General features: G+C 32.8%; 2 pseudogenes across 1 annotated transcript; one reads left to right on the forward strand and one right to left on the reverse strand.

The window, feature by feature from the left end:
- Positions 1 to 256: 256 nt before the first annotated feature.
- Positions 257 to 4,411, reverse strand: LOC148930009 (6,7,8-trihydroxycoumarin synthase-like; annotated as a pseudogene).
- Positions 4,412 to 17,380: 12,969 nt separating this feature from the next.
- On the forward strand, positions 17,381 to 19,140 carry LOC125215824 (strychnine-11-hydroxylase-like; annotated as a pseudogene). The gene is made up of 2 exons (XR_016136817.1): positions 17,381 to 18,316; positions 18,400 to 19,140. The product of XR_016136817.1 is annotated as a strychnine-11-hydroxylase-like (transcript).
- Positions 19,141 to 21,735: the final 2,595 nt, after the last annotated feature.

Below are 21,735 nucleotides of genomic sequence, written 5' to 3' on the forward strand. Positions count from 1 at the left end.
TGAATGGGTTTGAACTCTAAATTAAGGTATACCTTAAGCTTTCAAAACCACCTTCCATTAAGCTTGACCTTCATTTTGTATTTAAATCATTACAGCGTGAGCCGTCTCACAGATATCAAGTTTTTCTGTAAAATTAAAATAAAGGTATTTTTATTAAAGGTAGATGTAGACTTTCAAAATTCTATATTGGTGGATTCTTATACAGAACATTGTGTTAGACTATAGTCTTTATTTATTTAAAGAGGTGATTACTCTTTTAAACAACCTTGGCAAGGAGGCAAAGATCATTCTTCATGTGCATTGCAGTTCCAGACAACACTCGAAATCAATATCATCTTCCTTCATTCCAATCGGAAATTCCCAATCAAATTTGTATACAAGATTTGCCAATGCAAGTTCCACCTCGGCCATCGCCAATAATCATTCCCGGACACCCTCTCCGCCCGAATCCAAAAGTGATCAACTCCGGACTTTGACCCCCCAAAAACCTCTCCGGCAAGAACTCATCCGCATGTTCCCACATTGCGGGATCTCTTCCAATAGCCCAAGCATTGATAAACATCATACTTCCACCGTCAATTTCGTAACCATTTACACTACATTTCTTGGTCGTCTCGTGGTACTAAAAGTGGAGTTGGTGGATACAATCTCATACTCTCCTTTACAACTGCCCTTATACATGGAAGTTTCTCTGTGTCTTTTTCATCGATTAAATCTTTCTTTCCTGCCATCCGCCTTATCTCCTGTTGAAACTTCTTCATTACCAAAGGCTTTTTCATCAACGCCGGTATCGTCCACACCAATGCAGCTGCTACCGTGTCGCTCCCTCCGGCTACTAAATCCTGCAAACAAACTCCCAATTATTTCTCAAATTATTATATTTAGATGTAAAATTCATTACCATTAGTACAGCTTTGATGTGGTCTAATGTAAGAGGAAATGAAGAGGATCCATTTTTTTTAATCCTTAACAAAATATCGATGAAGTTACCATCCATAGATTTAGGCCTATTAGGATTCATATGCTCTTCAATCAGTTCCTCACAGAAAGAATACATGTTATGAAAATTGTGATCGAGCTTTGCAGCCATTCCAGAGAGGCTGTCAATCCATCGAAGCCAAGGCAAGTAATCTTCCATAAAAAAACCTCCAATTAGGGGCTGAGTTTCTCGAAGAATATCCATGAAACGATCACCTCCATAAATCTTCCCAAACACAACTCTGGAGATGATATTACTTAAAAGCGACATCGTCGTCTCACTCAAATTGACGAGGGTGGAAGAAGAGGCGTCTCTAGCAATCTTCTCCATCATCTTGCTCACTTCGTCTCTGAAAATGGGCTGAAATGATTGAACTTGCTTGGTGCTGAAGAGATGGAGGGTAGAGATCTTCCTCAACTCTCTCCACGTGTCGTTGTAGGGTGAAAACGCGACGTCTATGCGGTTATACGACAGCCACTTCAGGGTGACAAGAGCAGGTCGGCTTGAGAAAACGGCGTCGTGTGATTTCAAGGAGGCGCCGCATTCCGAGCTTGAGAGACATGACGGGGCCGTATTGCGTTGAGAGGCGTTGGAGGTACGTGTGCGGAAACCGGCCTTCGACTTGGTGCAGGTTGCCGATGACCGGCAGCCCCGGTGGGCCCGGTGGTTTGAGTTTGTTGCCATTTTTAGGTTTCTGTATTTGGAAGTAGAGAATGCAGATTATGGAATGAGAAAAATGTTGGAGATTTAGGGATTACAATAGATAAACTAGCCGAGCGTAATACAACCCAAGAAGAAATACAAATGGAAACTGAAACGAAATTACAGTGGAAAACTCGAAACAAATAGATCGTAAAGGAATTAGCCGAGTCGAGGAGGCCTCTTTCCGCAAGACGAGATACGCCCCGGTAGTGCTCTTCGGATTGACGTTTCGTCCCCAAAGATAAAACGGCTACGTCTCTGATGCAGCACCGCAATCAACAGAGCTCTGGCGAACTGGATTGGAGGAGAGGGCAGAGCTTCGACAGAAGAACTATGCAGAGGGAGGAGAGAGTGTATGGATTCTAGTTTCTGATGTAGAGAATGCTAGAATGGCTAGCCTATTTATAGGCTCAGTCCACTGTAGGGGTCAACGCAGCCTTGATGGCTGTCATCAATGCCAGACCGTAACGGTCGTCGGTGGTGGTCTAAAAAGAATTAGACCCACTAGACTTGGGCCAAGCCCGCAACTAGGCCCAAGCACCAAGCCCACGACCAGGCCCAAAGACCAATTGCCAAGATCCAAGGACGAATTAGACCCACTAGACTTGGGCCAAGCCCGCAACTAGGCCCAAGCACCAAGCCCACGACCAGGCCCAAAGACCAATTGCCAAGATCCAAGGACACGGCCACGGGCTCGCGGTGGGGCGGGCGGCGCGCGCGTGTGGGCTCTTACAGCCATCTTAGTCCACTATAATTATTACATGTAATAATCCTTCTTATTAAATACTAGTTTAATAAGGTTGTAACTTCCAATGTGGGATAATTAACTCTCTTAATTATTCCCTAAGCTTCTCTCTTAGCTCATTAAGTTTGCAATTTTGCACAACTTTAATCCATTATTTCTCACTCACCGGGAATCGGATTTGAGAAAATAAATATACCACGGTCATCTACTCCAAACGTAGATCGACACTATATTATTTAATTTCACAAAATTAAATATCTCGTTGAAATTATAATTGGTCAAAGTTCATTGACCGGGCATAAATTCCAATAAAAAGAAAGAGTAAAAATAAGTGACATCATCATATCTAGGTTTTGAGGTAGTGTATATGAGTATAAAAAGGTGAATACGAAAATGGTACTCTACATCACAACAAGTCTCTTCATTTTATTCGGGATGAAACAGGTTTAACTGATATAATATTCACTATATTAAAATATACTAATAGGATAGAGACTTGGGGGAGATCGTAGATAAGGACAATATTAGAAGGTACAGAATTTTAAGATGGTAAATTATTTCCTTTTCGAAAATATTGTACAATTGATATAATTGTACTGATACACAATTAGCTATATATTTGTGCTTGGAAGTATAAGATGATAATTATCAGGAGAAGCAAAAACAAGAGAAGAAATATCATGTTAATTTTGAGTAGTTTGAGAATTGAGATAGTAATGTGTTTTGGAAAAAAAAATGCACAATTGGCAAAAAACTATATAGTGCGATACAACTACTTGATAAGGTTGTCGACTGCACATACACATCTGATATACAGGAGCGGAGGCACGATGTGGCCCTTGGGCCCCTCACCCATTTGATTAATACTATATAATTTATATGCAAGTATAAACATAAATGTTAAATGCTAGTGCAGTTGGGTAAATTTCTGGTCTTCTATCAAGAGGTAGTGGGTTTGAAACCCCTCTGGTCTTTTGTATTTAGGACTCTACTTCTATTTTGTATTCATCTTTTGGATATTTTGGATTCTATTTCTTCTGCTTTTGTATTTGGACTCTACTTCTTCTATTTTGTATTCATCTTTTGGATATATTGAACTCTATTTCTTCTATTTTGAATTCATTTATGTTTATTAGGTTTATATGTTAGTAATTTTGTATAAGTAATATTAAATTATCATAATAAATACTCCCTCCGTCCACGAATAGGAGTCTCGTTTTTCCATTTTGGTCCGTCCACGAATAGGAGTCCCGATTCATAATTACCATAAATAGTAAAAAGACCCCACATTCCACTAACTCCTTCCACTCACATATCATTTAAAACTAATATATACAAGCGGGACCCCTATTCCAGTAACTTCCACTCACTTTTCCTAACATTTCTTAAAACCCGTGTCAGATAGAAATGAGACTCCTATTCGTGGACGGAGGGAGTACTATGTAGTACTATATTATTAGTAAATTTCATTTAAAACTTATACACATAATTCATTTGTGACGTTTTTATTTTATGAAATTAGTAACTTTTGTTAGTTTTCTCATATTCATTTATGTTTTATGAATTTTCTCACATTAACTTTGATTGAATTTTTTTCACTAGTAATTTTTTACATTAATCATTTTAATTTATAATCATAAAAGAATGATTTTTATAATTTAATATTATCAAATAATTTTTTGATTTTATAAAATATTATAAAATATAACCATATGATATTAATAAAATCAATTTTAATGTGATGTCCATTATTATAAAAAATCAATAATAGCTGATAATAACTCTTTGATTTGATAAATACTAGGAGTATGAAAATATATCATAAAATATTAATAAAAATATGTGTCATGCTCTAAAATCTATTCACTAATTAATTTTCTCATCGTCTCAATCGTGGCCTTTTATATTGCTCACCTTCGAGTTGTTTCCGCGTCGTTAGCTCTGAACACACTCAACAAATTTTGATGGCCGTTTGGTCCCCCCATCGTTAAAATTCTGGTTCCGCCACTGCTTATATATTAATTAGCTATATACGCAATACTATACAAGTACTATCATATACTGATATAATTACTTGATGAGATCGCTGACTACATATACATATCCGTTATATTAGCTATATATGCGACTACATTAGTACGTTTTATATAAGGCTAGTACTTATTAAATCTATCACCAATATATCATAATCCAAGAATTCACGATAGAATTGAGTTGAAAAGAATGCACTATCGCCAAAAAAACTAGCTATCAAATTGTTTCTACATCATGCATTTAGGGAGTAGTAGTATGTTTTTATATAAGGATAGTACTTATATATATTAGCTATATATGCAATGTATAAGAATAATGGAGATAATCAATATTTATCTAAATAGGGGGGAGTAGTATGTTTTTATATAAGGCTAGTACTTATTGAATCGGTCAGCAATGATATCATAATCCAAGAATTGCGATAGTAATGTGTTGAAAAAAAAAAGTACAATTGCCAAAAAAAACTAGCAATCAAATTAATTCTACATCGTGCATATAGTGATACAATTAATGGATAAAATCACCGACCGCACATACACATCCAATATATTAGCTATATATTTGCAAATTTGCAATAAATATGTAGAATGCAGATTTAATTATCAACAAACAATTACTTTTAATACTATAAGCCTTGAATTGATTGCATACATGGGATAGACGAATCAAAATTTATCAAATCAGTACATTTCATATAAGTCGACTACTTAATCATAATCCAAATATCCAAGAATTCAAAATAGAATATTAGATATGTTGTTTAGACTACATCCAAAATCAGGGGCAGACACAGTAAACACTAAAGAAGAGGGTAGGGCAAGCCTTTACCCAAATTTGTTTTTTGTTTTTTTGTTTTTTTTTCATTTTTTTTTTTTCTATTTTCTTTAAAAATTGCAAAATTTGTCTTAAGCCCTTACTATATAAGTGTCTTTGAAGCATAAATTATTAAAATAGAATAATTAGAGGGGCTGAATTTAATCTGAAATTTGTTTTTGCAGAACAAAATGAAGGACAATGGCCGTCGTTTGTCGCAGGGAAGAAGAAAGACTTAATATAAAACCCCTTACAAAAAGTGGCTGTAGTTTTGTTTTTAAAAAGCGTGCCAAGCCCTTTATTATTTACTAATAGACGTGCTATCAAACGACTTAATTAAATTATGGGTGATGCATTTACAAAGAGCCATGACAGCATAATCTAATTTCATAACTAAATTTTCAATAAAGAAATATATAAAACAATTCTAACTTTAATAGAATTTATTTGCATTGCAACTTTCTTCACAAAATTCGTGTTCTTGGTAGTATTAATGCGTGAGATAAGTTTTTCTCATTTAGCCCTTTTTGTATTCGGGTAATTAAATTACAGCCTTAACCCGCTCATTTTATCGGGCTGTTCGGGTAGGCCCACGGGTTTCGGGTTGAATTGACATCCCTAGTTTTAGACCCTCCTTTAGTCATTTGAGTTTTAGCGAATCAAATGTGAGAATGCAATATTCTAATTCAATATTCTCCTTCTTTTTCTTTCAAAGTTAACTCTATATAAGGATAATTATACGTGGCTTGATAATTTTTTTTTGTGCACGATTAATTTATTAAATGTATGCCACAACGAATAGACTAACAAATGGGGTGAGAAAATAATTGATAAAAACTTCCCAAATGTATAGGATTTACTTAAGTACTATATATTTCACAAAGTATAATGTTTAACCGATTCAGGGGCCGACTTAAATTATGGATCATTGTGAAATTTAGCAGTTTCTTTTCATTGTTCATAAATTATTTAGATGTCTATAATTAAAAATTGTTTTTTAAAATCAGTAGATAATGCTCGAATGCTCGCATTCCAAGGAATGTCGGCAATGACACCATCTCAATGGATGAGCGTGCAACATGCATCACGTATGTCAGGCGAGCGGTCGCCAGTTTTTCCTTTCACATGAGCTGTCTCATACCGTCAACGAGGTAATGCCGTCGTTACTATACTAGTGGTGAATTAATCGTGGATATAAAATTGATAATGAATGTGAGAATTTTTAGGCCCAAAATTGTGGCACATGTCTTCTCAGGCCCAAAATTGGGGCACATCAGGCCCTTGACCCGACTTAAGACCCACACATAAACTCGATGATCCGGATTAACATGCACTTACTCACAAAAGGACTGAGGCTTCCTTCTCCATTTGAGAGCTACTCAATGCATTCTAGATTAGGATACACTTTCTATCAATCTTTTTTGTTTTCTCTCTAAAATTTGAGAACTGTTTGTGTTCTTTGATCATCTTCTCAATTCTCCTTTTAGTTGAGAGCTTCTCAATGCATGATCATAGAAATTAATTGAAGTTAATCTTATAGATATTCACAAATAGTAATCTTTTATATCCATCATTATTCGGAAATAAAGAGAATCTTACAAGTGACACGCATTCTGCTATTCTGTTGAAAAAGTAAACACGTTTTAATTTAAACTCGTGAGCTGATGATGTTGTTTATAGATTAAATAAACTCTCACGACAAAACAAGCAATTTTTTTGATGCATTTTCCTATTTGGTTTGTAAACACAAAGAATATAGAATATATTTGACAAGTACTGCATCTGTCTACCGTTTAAAAATTTATTTTATCATTTTGGGTTGTCTATAATTAAAAAAAAAATTATTTACTTTTTTCCATTTTTTGTATACGAACTTCACGTTACACTAACTTTTAACACTCACAATCAATTACTCACTCTGTCCCATTAGAAATGAAACGTTTTTCTTTTTAGTTTGTCCCTTTAAAAATGAAACATTTCTAAAAATGGAAACAATACACTCTATTTTTTTTCCCCTATTACTTTACTCTCTCTTCATTAACTCACAAAACAACACTACATAAAATCTTGTGCCGAAAAGCAAATGTTGCATATTTAATGAGACGGAGGGAGTATAAAATTAATACTCCCTCCGTCCTACTTTAGGAGTCCCCATTGAGTTCGACACGAGTTTTAAGAAAAAAAAAGGAAAGTTGGTGAAAAAAAATAGTGGTATGCGGGTCATACTTTTATATATTAGTTTTATAATAAAATGTTAGTGGAAAAAAGTGAGTGGAATGTGGGGCCTATTACCAATTATGGAATATTCCAACCGAGACTCCTAAAGCGGACCCAAAAGTTATAAACTGAGACTCCTAAAGTGGGACGGAGGGAGTAAATTCTAACAGAATTTAACTAAATTAATAATATTAATAATTTTGATTTTATCATAGACTTACTTACTCCTTTTAATTTTCTTCACAAAATTAAACAATTTCTTAAAATTCTTTTCGAGTCAAAATGACATTTTAAATGATAAATGTTGGACCGAAGGATTAATAGTACTATATTATTAGAGCATGATTACGAGCCCATATTGTACTTTTCAAAGTGTCGGAATCAGATTTTCTGTAGTAATATGATGTGATGGATATTTGATGGTTATATAACAGGCATACAAATTAAATTATCGGCAAATATTAGTATACCAGTAAATATAATTACAAAATTCATAAAATTCTCTTTTTACACATTCTCTCTTTGTTTTATCGGCAAATATTAGTATACCAGTAAATATAATTACAAAATTCATAAAATTCTCTTGTTACACATTCTCTCTTTGTTTTAATATATAGACAACTGAAGGGATGTAATCAATTGCTAACTAATTACCAATCCCAAATTAAGACTAATTTTCAACCATTAGATTAGAAGATCTTGTGGTTAATATAATGTCAAGTGTAATATATTTTAAATTTAAATAATTATTAATTAAATTAAAAGGGTGTTAATGTCAAATTCTATATGCAGTAATTATAACTAACTAGTTTCTCTCTTCTCAAAATCATCTCAAATCTTTAAATTTACGTAACTCTCTCAATTTAAATTATTTTTTCACAAAAAATATATCAAATTAAAGATAATTTAATAAGGATTCCAACGAGATCTCAATTGCATATGTTCCGACGATGTTCGGGTGATGAAATTTGATAAATTATATTTCAATTTTCGTACATGTTGATATGCAGCTATTTTCAACAAATGCAACAAAAAATCTCAGTATATTGTAGGCAAAATCTCAATATTATGCATTTCCAATCTCAATAAAAATGTGTTGATATTTTCTTGTCCTTGTGTTGATATTCTAATGTCATATTGTTGATATTTGTAATACACAATGTTGATATAAAAAAACACTAACGAAAATTATCATATGATAACATAATGACGATATTACCCTTTTGTTGATATTTTGTTTACTATTTATTGAGATTTTGTGAGCTTTAATCTCATCCATTCATTTTAAAATCTAAATGTGGAGATTTAGTCTTAATTTTGGATTAGGATGATATAAGCACTGGAATAGGACCCGACAACTGAATATATAATTTCATTTGACTTTGAAGTTAGTAGACACGTAGTACTTTGTAATTTATTAAGGAAAAGACAAGTAATAAAGAAGAAGCACTGAATAATTATGACTATCACATCTCAAAAGACGATCAATAGAATTTCCTTGAATAGTGACAATTAAAAGCTCATTAATTTTCTTTCCTACTAATAATAACGGGAAAATAAGGGAAAAAATAAATTAACAAAAATTGTGTATACAAAATACCCTTTAATTTAGTTCTATATTTTAGGATATAATTTTATGACTAATTTATCCTTATTTAATGTTCGTTATTTTTAACTCTATTAGTTTAGAAACATATCATTGATTTAGATTAGATTATGACTTGTTTATGGTAATACTAATTAACACACTACATAATTAAAGTACTATATTTAATCATAAAATAATTACTAGTAGTACTATATAATTTAATATAGTACCATATTTTTTTTGAAAGAAATTCATATTTGATCATTTTATACATTAGTATCTAGTTTTTTTGTCATTTATATTATTTTTTCATAACTTGTTTGATTTTTTTGAAAAAAATTTATTTCAAATTATCATACGATATAAATCATCAAATGTTGTGAAAGTAAAATAATTTAATATATGAAAAAATAAATTAAAATAGTAAAGCATTTCTATATTTGATACGTGGACTACATGAGAAAATATTATATCCATAATGGTTTAACATTTCTTGCAATATCTTTTTATTTTTGTGTTATTTTCCATCAATGCTATTTTTCCTTAGCTTGTTCCCTTTTTCATTATATATCCAAATTCCCTTTTTCATTATATATCCAAAAGCAGATATATGAATACTATTTATTTTAATTTACTTTTAGCTATGAGTATTTTTATATTAAGGAAATATTAATTATTATTTCTTTCTTAATTAACATGATATATGCAATACTATACAAGTACTATCATATACTGATATAATTACTTGATGAGATCGCTGACTACACGTACATATCCGTTATATTAGCTATATATGCGACTACATTAGTACGTTTTATATAAGGCTAGTACTTATTAAATCCATCACCAATATATCATAATCCAAGAATTCACGATAGAATTGAGTTGAAAAGAATGCACTATCGCTAAAAAAACTAGCTATCAAATTGTTTCTACATCATGCATTTAGGGAGTAGTGGTATGTTTTTATATAAGGCTAGTACTTATATATATTAGCTATATATGCAATGTATAAGAATAATGGAGATAATCAATATTTATCTAAATAGGGGGGAGTAGTATGTTTTTATATAAGGCTAGTACTTATTGAATCGGTCAGCAATGATATCATAATCCAAGAATTGCGATAGTAATGTGTTGAAAAAAAAAAGTACAATTGCCAAAAAAAACTAGCAATCAAATTAATTCTACATCGTGCATATAGTGATACAATTACTGGATAAAATCACCGACCGCACATACACATCCAATATATTAGCTATATATTTGCAAATTTGCAATATACATGTAGAATGCAGATTTAATTATCAACAAACAATTCTGTAATACTATAAGCCTTGAATTGATTGCATACATGGGATAGACGAATCAAAATTTATCAAATCAGTACATTTTATATAAGTCGACTATTTAATTATAATCGAAATATCCAAGAATTCAAAATAGAATATTAGATATGTTGTTTAGACTACATCCAAAATCAGGGGCAGACATAGTAAAGACTAAAGAAGAGGGTAGGGCAAGCCTTTACCCAAATTTAAAATAGATTTTTTTTTTTGTTTTATTTTTCTTTCTGTTTTTCTATTTTCTTTAAAAATTGCAAAATTTGTCTTAAGCCCTTACTATATAAGTGTCTTTGAAGCATAAATTATTAAAATAGAATAATTAGAGGGGCTGAATTTAATCTGGAATTTGTTTTTGCAGAACAAAATGAAGGACAATGGCCGTCGTTTGTCGCAGGGAAGAAGAAAGACTTAATATAAAACTCCTTATAAAAAGTGGCTGTAGTTTTGTTTTTAAAAAGCGGGCCAAGCCCTTTATTATTTACTAATAGACGTGCTATCAAACGACTTAATTAAATTATGGGTGATGCATTTACAAAGAGCCATGTCAGCATAATCTAATTTCATAACTAAATTTTCAATAAACAAATATATAAAACAATTCTAACTTTAATAGAATTTATTTGCATTGCAACTTTCTTCACAAAATTCGTGTTCTTGGTAGTATTAATGCGTGAGATAAGTTTTTCTCCTAGTTTTTTTTTCTCTAATTTTCAATTCAATGATGTAAATTTATTTTTAATGGTTGAGTTTTGCTTGTTTAATTTGAATTTAAGTTTTTTGGATTTAAGATTAAAGATATTTTATGCTTGTTCATTCCAAAAAATTATTATCCATTTCTATTTATAGTAGTAACCTTTTTTATCTCTAAAGTAGGTCTCAATCTTCTTCAATAACAATATTGTAATTACTTTTTTTTTATCTCTTTTTATATTAAAACTTGTACAATACCAACAATATCTATTTTAATGAATATTAATAGAAAGTGAGTCACACGTTATTAGAGAGAAATAAATTTTCCGAAATAGAAAATTTCTATTTTTAGCAAATGGACTAAAAAGAAAAAAAAAATCTATTTTGAGAATACAGACAGAGTACATAATTGAGCCCTTACTGAAAAAAAATTCTGCGTTCGCCCTTGGTTATAGCATATATTAGTATATTCATCAAAATGCTATAATTTCCGGTATCATAACTAGTTGTTGAGCTATTGGATGTCGTCACTAATTCCATCAGTATTTTGCGTTTTTTTTAAGTTGCTATAAGATTAATTAATCTAAAACCATCAAGCTCATTACATGAGTTTTATTGACAATGTTATCACTATTATGACACAGAAAATCACAACATTAGCGTGGACTACGTAAAACGTAAGATCAACAAAATTAAGGTTACAAAATCTAATTAAAGAGTGAAATTTTAGACTATACTATGATGGCCCTTAGCTATTATAAAAAATAACAAGTGGATTTTGGAGCTGCCATTATTTAAAAGCTCCATGGTAATTGACATTACTCATTATCATACATAGGAAAATTTGTGTAATCTATTTGCATTTATTTTTATCTTAGCTAGGACCCAACCACTTGTATTTAATGTGATGAAACAAATTTGTTGACCAAAGAATTTTTCAAGATAATTTTGTGATAATATATTTATTTTGTAATTTATAATGACACGCTATAATATAGATCATGCGATAATTCGTAGCATATGAGAGGTGCCTGAATTAACAAGTGGGTTTTGGAGGCGAAATTATTGAGTTTAGGGATATTGGTAACCAAAATTATAAACTTAATTTGGTCAAATTTGGGTATTTTTCGCAAACTTTAAAATTGGTCTAAGATATTAAAATCTTTACGTTTCGTTTGTTACTATTTCTTAACCTTAACCAAAATAAGATATCTTCGGTGAAAAACTTATTCTACATGGGCAACTGTGGGCAACCGTGAAATGTTTATAATAATATTTTACCACTTTTTAATTTGTGGCTAGTAGGAAAAAAAGTCACGTTAATTTAGTAATGTCAAGTAAGATAAAAGAAATGTAGGTAATTAATCGGATATAGTGATTGACCTGCCATGGAAAATAACTAAAAAAATGTAAAGTTTGTGATATTGTAGTCCCATTTTAAAGTTCGTGGGAAATATCAAAATATGTCAAAGTTTATAGTTTTAGAGAACAACTAGTTTTTATCCCGTGCCAGTTTTTATCCTGGACACCCCCTACGCCCGAATCCAAACGCGATCACCTCTGGATTTTGAAGGTCCAAGTACCTCTCTGGCTAGAACTCATCTGTGTTTTCTCACGCATCAGGATCTCTTCCAATGGCATAAGCATTAATAATCACAAAACTTCCTCCTTCAATTTCACAACCATTTACAGTACAGTTAGTAGTAGTCTCTCTTGGCACTAAAAGTGGAGCTGGTGGATACAATCTCAAACCCTCTCAAGCCCCGGTGGGCCCGGTGGTCTTAGTTTGTTGGTATTTTTGGATTTTTGTGTTTGGAAGTAGAGAATGAAGATTATGGGAAGAGACAATGAGAGTAAAATAAGTGACATCATTTTGCTTGTTTTTTAGTCGAAAATGATATTCTAGAACAACAAGTTTCTTCTCTTTGTTTGGAATACAACAGGTTTAACTCTTATAAATAGGATACCCATTTTATTAAGATAATAAAAATAATAGAAGGAAGTCGGCTTTAGCCGCAATTATTTAAAAGCTCTATGCTAATTGCCATTTTCGTTAATTAAATAGAAAGGAGGAATTTTAGGAATTTTGGGAATATTTGGGAATTTTGGGAATTATTTATATTGATGAATTCATTCAACCAACTTTTGGTGAAGCAATTATGATTTATGAAGAGGTATAGGTGTACTTTATTAATGGCAGGAATAAATAATGCTAATTTGTTTTTATTGAATGAGATAGAGAGGATTCTGTAGAATTTATGATATTCTTGGATTCAATAGAGGCTATGCGACAAAGTTGTTATTATGTGTTGAATATAGAAGGTTGCAATACTGTTACTATTTGATTAAACTTTGTTTTCTGGCAGAGAAATCTGGAATAGTGACAGGAATGAGTATGCTTTCAGTGAGGAAGCTGGTTACTTTTAGTATGTTTATCATATGGTTGCATATCTTGTTGATAGAGACGGTTTTTTTTTCAACTGTTCATGCCAGATTATCGAGTACCTTGAATTTTGCACAAGATTTAAGATGGGTAATTATACAAGTAAGAATGATTTGTTTCTGATGACTGCTGCTATTGAATTTCTGTGTTCTTGCAATAGTTCAACAATGTCTCCTTGCATAGATCTTGGTCTGTTTGGATTCATGATATGCTCTTCAATCAATTCTTGATAGAAAGAATCCATTATTTTCGAGCCTTTTAGCCATTTCAAAGAGTCTATCAAGCCATCTAAAGGGGCATGGCGGTTTGGAGAGGCGGCCGTCAGATTACAGATGAACGGTAGCACTGGTGGACCCGGCGGGGTTGGATTTTGTTGGCATGTTTAGATTTTAGTGATTATGGGAGACAAGAATAGAAAAAGAAGCGTCATCATTTTTTTAGGTTGTTTGAGTTGTGAACTCCATTAACAATTATCAAGCGGTATTTAATTTATTGATATTGATATTTTAAATTTAAGAAAAATTACAATAGTAAGTTTCTTGTGTACCTTATTTGTGTGAGATATGACCTATGTACACATTTTAAATTTTCTGTGTTCTTGCAATAGTTCAACAATGTCTCCTTGCATAGATCTTGGCCTATTTGGATTCATGATATGCTCTTCAATCAATTCTTGATAGAAAGAATCCATTACTTTCGAGCCTTTTAGCCATTTCAAAGAGTCTATCAAGCCATCTAAAGGGGCATGGCGGTTTGGAGAGGCGGCCGTCAGATTACAGATGAACGGTAGCACTGGTGGACCCGGCGGGGTTGGATTTTGTTGGCATGTTTAGATTTTAGTGATTATGGGAGACAAGAATAGAAAAAGAAGCGTCATCATGTTTTTAGGTTGTTTGAGTTGTGAACTCCATTAACAATTATCAAGCGGTATTTAATTTATCGATATTGATATTTTAAATTTAAGAAAAATTACAATAGTAAGTTTCTTGTGTACCTTATTTGTGTGAGATATGACCTGTGTACACATTTTAATTTTTCTGTGTTCTTGCAATAGTTCAACAATGTCTCCTTGCATAGATCTTGGCCTGTTTGGATTCATGATATGTTCTTCAATCAATTCTTGATAGAAAGAATCCATTATTTTCGAGCCTTTTAGCCATTTCAAAGAGTCTATCAAGCCATCTAAAGGGGCATGGCGGTTTGGAGAGGCGGCCGTCAGATTACAGATGAACGGTAGCACTGGTGGACCCGGCGGGGTTGGATTTTGTTGGCATGTTTAGATTTTAGTGATTATGGGAGACAAGAACAGAAAAAGAAGCGTCATCTTTTTTTTAGGTTGTTTGAGTTGTGAACTCCATTAACAATTATCAAGCGGTATTTAATTTATCAATATTGATATTTTAAATTTAAGAAAAATTACAATAGTAAGTTTCTTGTGTACCTTATTTATGTGAGATATGACCTGTGTACACATTTTAATTTTTTGTCCACTTCAATTTTGTTGCCATGAGCTTTAACTTTTACCTTTCTTATTGATAATTAAGGATTTTGTGTTGCTTAGGGTGCATACTTAGTTTTTACACATTTAATTTAAATGTTTTAGACTTTTAGTTAATTATATATTAATTTAAGATTAGTGTATGTAAATCTTCCTAAGCTTAAATTTTGGTAATAGTATAAATTGTGGTTTATTATATTATGGTATATTCATTATAAATTTTGGCAATACAATTAGATTTGATTTTAATCAATAAGTCCGTTTTTAGGCGGAAGACATTTCATAACCAAGATCTTGTATACTGGACTACACTATGAGCAACTCTGTTAGCTAATTGAAAAACGATGAAGTGTCTAAAATTTCATAATGTCCTTTGATAGCTAGTGACACCCCCTTCCTCCTGATTTTTATTTCTTGAATTGCATGCAATTCGACTAATATATAGTACTACTATTCATTTGTGTGGTTAATAATTTTTTACATGTGTAAGTTTGTTGTAAAGGCACGTCCGTGTCATATTAAACTAAAAACACTCAACAAACAATTCAACGCAAATCATACAAAATATATTTTAGCTATAGTCTAGCTAAACAACATATCTAACATTCTATTTTGAATTCTTGGATATTTGGATTATGATTAAGTAATTATATAAAATGTACTGTTTTGAGAAATTTTGATTCGTCTATCCCATGTATGCAATTAGTTAAAGGCTTATAGTTATACACCATATTACAAGTAATAGTTTGTTGATAATTGAATCTTCATTCTACATGTATATTGCAAATATATAGCTGATATATTGGATGTGTATGTGCAATCGGCGATTTTATCAAGTAATTGTATCACTATATGCATGATGTAAAATCTATTTGAGTGCTAGTCTTTTGACAATTGTACGTTTTTTCAACACATTACTATCTCAATTCTTGGATTATGATATCATTGGTGACCGATTCAATTAGTACTAGCCTTATATAAAACATACTACTACTATTTAGATAAATATTGATTATCTGCATTATTCTAATATATTGCATATATAGCTAATATATTGGATGTGTATCTGCAGTCGGCGATCTTATCAAGTAGTTATATCACTAAATGCATGATGTAAATCAATTTGATTGCTAGTCTTTTTGGCTATAGTGCATTCTTTTCAACTCAATTCTATTGTGAATTCTTGGATTATGATATATTGGTAATAGATTTAATAAGTACTAGCCTTATATAAAACATATTGTTTTAGATAAATTGTGATTATCTGTATTACATTTATGTAGTTGCATATATAGCTAATATATAAGATATGCATATACAGTCGCGATCTTATCAAAGTAGTTATATCACTATATGATAATACATATATACAGGGACGGACCTACAGTAGGCCAAGCCGCCACTCCAGCGGGCAGCGAGGGCTTGGCCGGCACTGATCCGGTAACCCCACTGTGGTTGCCCCTGCTTATCAATTTTATGTTGTTTACAAAAAGGGATGAGGAAAAGAGGGAAGGAGACGATAGAAGAAAAAGAGAAATTAGAAAGTAGTGTATCATTAAATTTATAACTGTGTTGGGGTCCACTGTTAGTTAAAGAGTAATTAATTCTTTGTGTTTTTCAAGAGAATTGGAAAGTAGTAATATATATATTGAAGTGTATTAATTTGTGAAATGATACCTGAAGCTAAGTTTCTTTATTACTTGAGTTTACGTTTAACAAATATTTTGCATATCTCCATAATATCACAATTTGTGTATTTCTATTTGTATCTCTATTTCAATATTAGTAAAATATTAGAGTACTTAGTAGTCATTTAAATATTAAAAAAAGTGTCAAATATTAGTTAATTTATTTGAAAATACAGTATTAAATCTTGAATTTTAAAATTTATGAGAATGCTTATTTTTTTCTTATTTAAATAGTAAAATATTATCGTTTTAAACATTACTGAAATACCACATTTTATAATCAGACATGATAATTGAAAAAAATTGAAAATTGTGATTTGATATTATGATTTCTAACATTATGAGACTGGCCAATTATTTTACTAAATTTTATAATTTGAATGAGAATTATCTCATATAAAAATATACTAAATTTTGTAGTTGAAATTTATTATGTATTTGAGTTTTCATCATTTTATAAATTTATTAGATAAAAGAGCTTAAAATACTAAAATATTATTTTAAATATCTATTTATTTATAATCAGAATTCTTTTTATGGATAATTTTAGCACCGACTTATTTACATTTCTAGTTCCGTCCCTGCTTATATAGTATTGCATTATAGCTAATATATCGGATATGTATGTGCAGTCGGCAATCTTATTAAGTAGTTATATAAACCTATATAGTCTTTTTTCCTATTCTGCGTTTTTTTTCAAAACAATACTCTATCTCAACCCAAAACATGATGTTTCTTCTCTTGTTTTTCCTTCTCCCAATAATGATCATCTTCTACTTCCAAGCACAAAAATATAAACATGCCACCAAACTCCATCCACCGGGGCCACGGGGGCTGCCGTTCATCGGAATTCTGCACCAGTTCGACGTCCGATCTCCGCACACGTACCTCCGCCGCCTCTCCAACAAGTACGGCCCCCGTCATGTCCCTCAAGCTCGGACTACGGCCAGTCGTTGTGATTTCCTCAGCAGATGCCGTGAAAGAGGTCATGAAATCACACGACGCCATTTTCTCCAGCCGCCCGCTTCTTGTTTCCCTGCAGAGGCTCACGTACAACGGCCTAGATGTTGCGTTTTCGCCCGACAACCAAGTGTGGAGGGAGATGAGAAAGATCTCCACGATCAATCTCTTTGGCGTGAAGCAAGTTCAATCATCTCAGCCTATTTTCAAAGATGAAGTGCGGAAGATGATGGCGAAGATTGCTAGAGACGCATCTTCTTCCACTGTTGTTAACTTGAGCGAGACGATGCTGTCGCTTTCTAGTAACTCTATATGTAGAGTTGCGTTTGGGAAGACCTATGGAGATGAAGGCTATGGAAAGAACCGTTTCTTTGATCTTCTTCGCGAAATGCAATCGCTTCGATGGGTTGATAGATTGCTTGGAATGAACAAAAAGCTTGGCAAGAATTTTCATGACATGGATTCTTTCTATGAAGAACTGATTGAAGAGCATATGGATCCGAATAGGCCGAAATCTATGGAGGGAGACATTGTTGATATATTGCTACGGATTAAAGAAAATGGAACGACGTCGTTTGAGCTTACACTGGACCACATCAAAGCACTACTAATGGTATGTATGTTAATGTAATGATTATCGTATTTGGTTAATTAATTTGAGTGAACATATTATGACTATTGTAGCCTTGTTTGCAGAATATAATAGCGGGAGGCAGCGACACGGTTTCAGCTGCGTTAGTGTGGGCGATGGCCGCGTTGGTGAAGAAGCCTTTGTTGATGAAGAAATTGCAAGCGGAGATAAGGCAGTTGGCTGGAGAGAAAGATTTGATCGATGAAAAAGACATAGAGAAACTTCCGTATTTAAGAGCAGTTGTGAAGGAGAGTTTGAGGTTGTATCCACCAGCTCCACTTTGTACCACGAGAGACGACCAAGAAATGTAGTGTAAATGGTTATGAAATCGAAGGTGGAAGTACTGTGTATGTCAATACTTGGGCTATTGCAAGAGATCCTGCGATGTGGGAAAACGAGGATGAGTTCTTGCCTGAGAGGTTTTTGGAGTCTGGCCTTGATCCAAGGGGCCAGACTCCGGAGTTGATCCCGTTTGGATTCGGGCGAAGAAGGTGTCCGGGGATCGGAATGGCAATGGCTGAGATGGAACTCGCATTGGCAAATGTTGTGGGCAAATTTGATTGGGAGTTGCCGGTTGGAATGAAGGAAGAAGATATTGATTTTGAGGTTTTGCCTGGAATCACAATACATAAGAAGAATGCTCTTTGCCTCCTTCCCAAGCTCGTGATTGCATAGATCTTTGTAGATTATCTACTTACTATAAATGTCTAAGTAAGCAATGTTATAAACTAGGCTCTTAAAATGTTCTAAACTCTGTGAAATATTTCAATTATTATGCAAAAGTTATAACTAGCTTGTATCGTTTACTTGTGGTCAGAAATGAACGGGTTTTTAAACCTAATAACTTGTAGTTATCCCTTAGAATGTCCAACTAGACACTTATTTTGTAGTATTAAATAATTATAGCTTTCTATGTACTAATCTACAATTTTCCCTCGTGTGGGAAGCCTATTTCCAAATACATAGAAATATGAGGTGGGAAAACACTTATAAAAACTTCTCTAAATGTGCATGATTAATTTATTAAATGTATGCCACAATGAATAGACTAACAAATGGGGTGAGAAAATAATTGATAAAAACTTCCCAAATGTATAGGATTTACTTAAGTACTATATCTCACAAAGTATAATGTTTAACCGATTCAGGGGCCGACTTAAATTATGGATCGTTGTGAAATTTTAGCGGTTTCTTTTCATTGTTCATAAATTATTTCGATGTATATTATTAAAAATTGTTTTTTTTAATCAGTAGATAATGCTCAATGCTCGCATTCCAAGGAATGTCGGCAATGACACCATCTCAATGGATGAGCGTACAACATGCACCACGTATGTCAGGCGAGCGGTCGCCAGTTTTCCCTTTCACATGAGCTGTCTCATACCGTCAGCCCATACAACGCCGCTCGCAACCGTGATCACATATATAATACAAAATAAAGGTAAATCCATCTAAACCAAGGCCGAATCCTAGTTTGGGGGACATGACATGGCTCCACTTGTTGGAGTGGTGGCGAAGACCGGTCGTCAAATTAACTGGTGTAGATTGCCGATGCACGATGGGTCCGGCAGTAGGGGTTTGTTGGCATGTTTAGATTTATTAATTACGGGGAGAGATAAGAATAGTAAAAGAAAGTGTCACATTTTTTAGTTTTTGTATGAGTCATGTACTCTATTTACTAGATAAGATCACGGATTGCATATACACATCTAATATATTAGCTACAATGCAAATTTAATTTTCAACGAATTATTAAAGTTGTTAAATGTATAACTATAATGTTGAATTAATTGCATACATGAGAAAGACAAATCAAAATTTAGCTTAAGACAACAAATTGAAATGGACGAAAAATTAAAATGTACACAGTACATATCACTCACAATTAGGCACTTGTGACACTTGATGGATTCAAGTTGGTTGCTGTATGTAATAAATACTACTAGTATTAATTTACTCAGAGTGTATGCCACAATAAATATACTAACAACATGGTATGAAAATAATTTATAGTAGTAATTAGGGATCTCAATCGGTCTTACCTGTTCGGGTTCGGGCCAGCCCACTCGGGTCGCCGGGATATTTGGGTGCGTGCTGTTCGGGTTATGGATTTTTCGGGTCATAAATTTTCAAACCTAACTCTAAACCGCCGGATTTTGGCTAACTCATCGAACTATTCGGGCCTAAAAGCTTTCGAAAATAATCTCTTGTATCAAAATTTACTTCTATAAAATGATTTTAAATTTTAGATACTTTTTTTATTTTTAGTTTGGAATCATATAAAATCTTCAAATTTTTATAATTTTCTTCAATAATACTTGAAAAGAAACCTTTCATCTCGATCAACTACAACATAAATTAAAGCTTGTGTTCGTGTCATTATTATGACATTGTTCGTAACTAATTCTTTATGAAAATAAAAAATCATATCTTACAAGAATCATTATTAAAATGAAAAATATATTGAGATTTTGATGGGTTAGTTCTTAATTTTGTCTTGATTGGTTATGGTGGTGGTAAGACATGAGACGGTGCAATAATGAGTTGAGGTGGAACTTGAAAGCTGATATTGTGGGATCGAGTGAAATAGTGTAGAATGAAAATTGAAAAAGACTAAAAATTGTGTAGAATGAAGATTGAGGATTCAAAAATATAAAAAACTCTTAAAACTTAATATTTTATAATTAAAACTCGCAACCTATCGGGCCGACCCGCAACCCGTTCAGGTCAACCCGTTTAGCCCGCCAACCCATTCGGGCCAACCCGTTTAGCACGTTTTGTATTCGGGTAATTAAATTACAGCTCTAACCCGCTCATTTTACCGGGCTGTTCGGGTCGGCCCACAGATTTCGGGTTGAATTGACATCCCTAGTTTTAGACCCTCCTTTAGTCATTTGAGTTTTAGCGAATCAAATGTGAGTTAACTCTATATAAGGATAATTATACGTGGCTTGATAATTTTTTTTTCTGACAACGAGGTATTGCCTTCGTTACTATACTAGTGGTGAATTAATCGTGGATATAAAATTGATAATGAATGTGAGAATTTTTAGGCCCAAAATTGTGGCACATGTCTTCTCAGGCCCAAAATTGGGGCACATCAGGCCCTTGACCCGACTTAAGACACACACATAAACTCGATGATCCGGATTAACATGCACTTACTCACAAAAGGACTGAGGCTTCCTTCTCCATTTGAGAGCTACTCAATGCATTCTAGATTAGGATACACTTTCTATCAATCTTTTTTGTTTTCTCTCTAAAATTTGAGAACTGTTTGTGTTCTTTGATCATCTTCTCAATTCTCCTTTTAGTTGAAAGCTTCTCAATGCATGATCATAGAAATTAATTGAAGTTAATCTTATAGATATTCACAAATAGTAATCTTTTATATCCATCAT

Source organism: Salvia hispanica, chromosome 3 (assembly GCF_029641045.1).
Source record: "Salvia hispanica isolate PSC_SH4W2 chromosome 3, Shi_PSC_v1, whole genome shotgun sequence".
Classification (NCBI taxonomy): Eukaryota; Viridiplantae; Streptophyta; class Magnoliopsida; order Lamiales; family Lamiaceae; genus Salvia; species Salvia hispanica.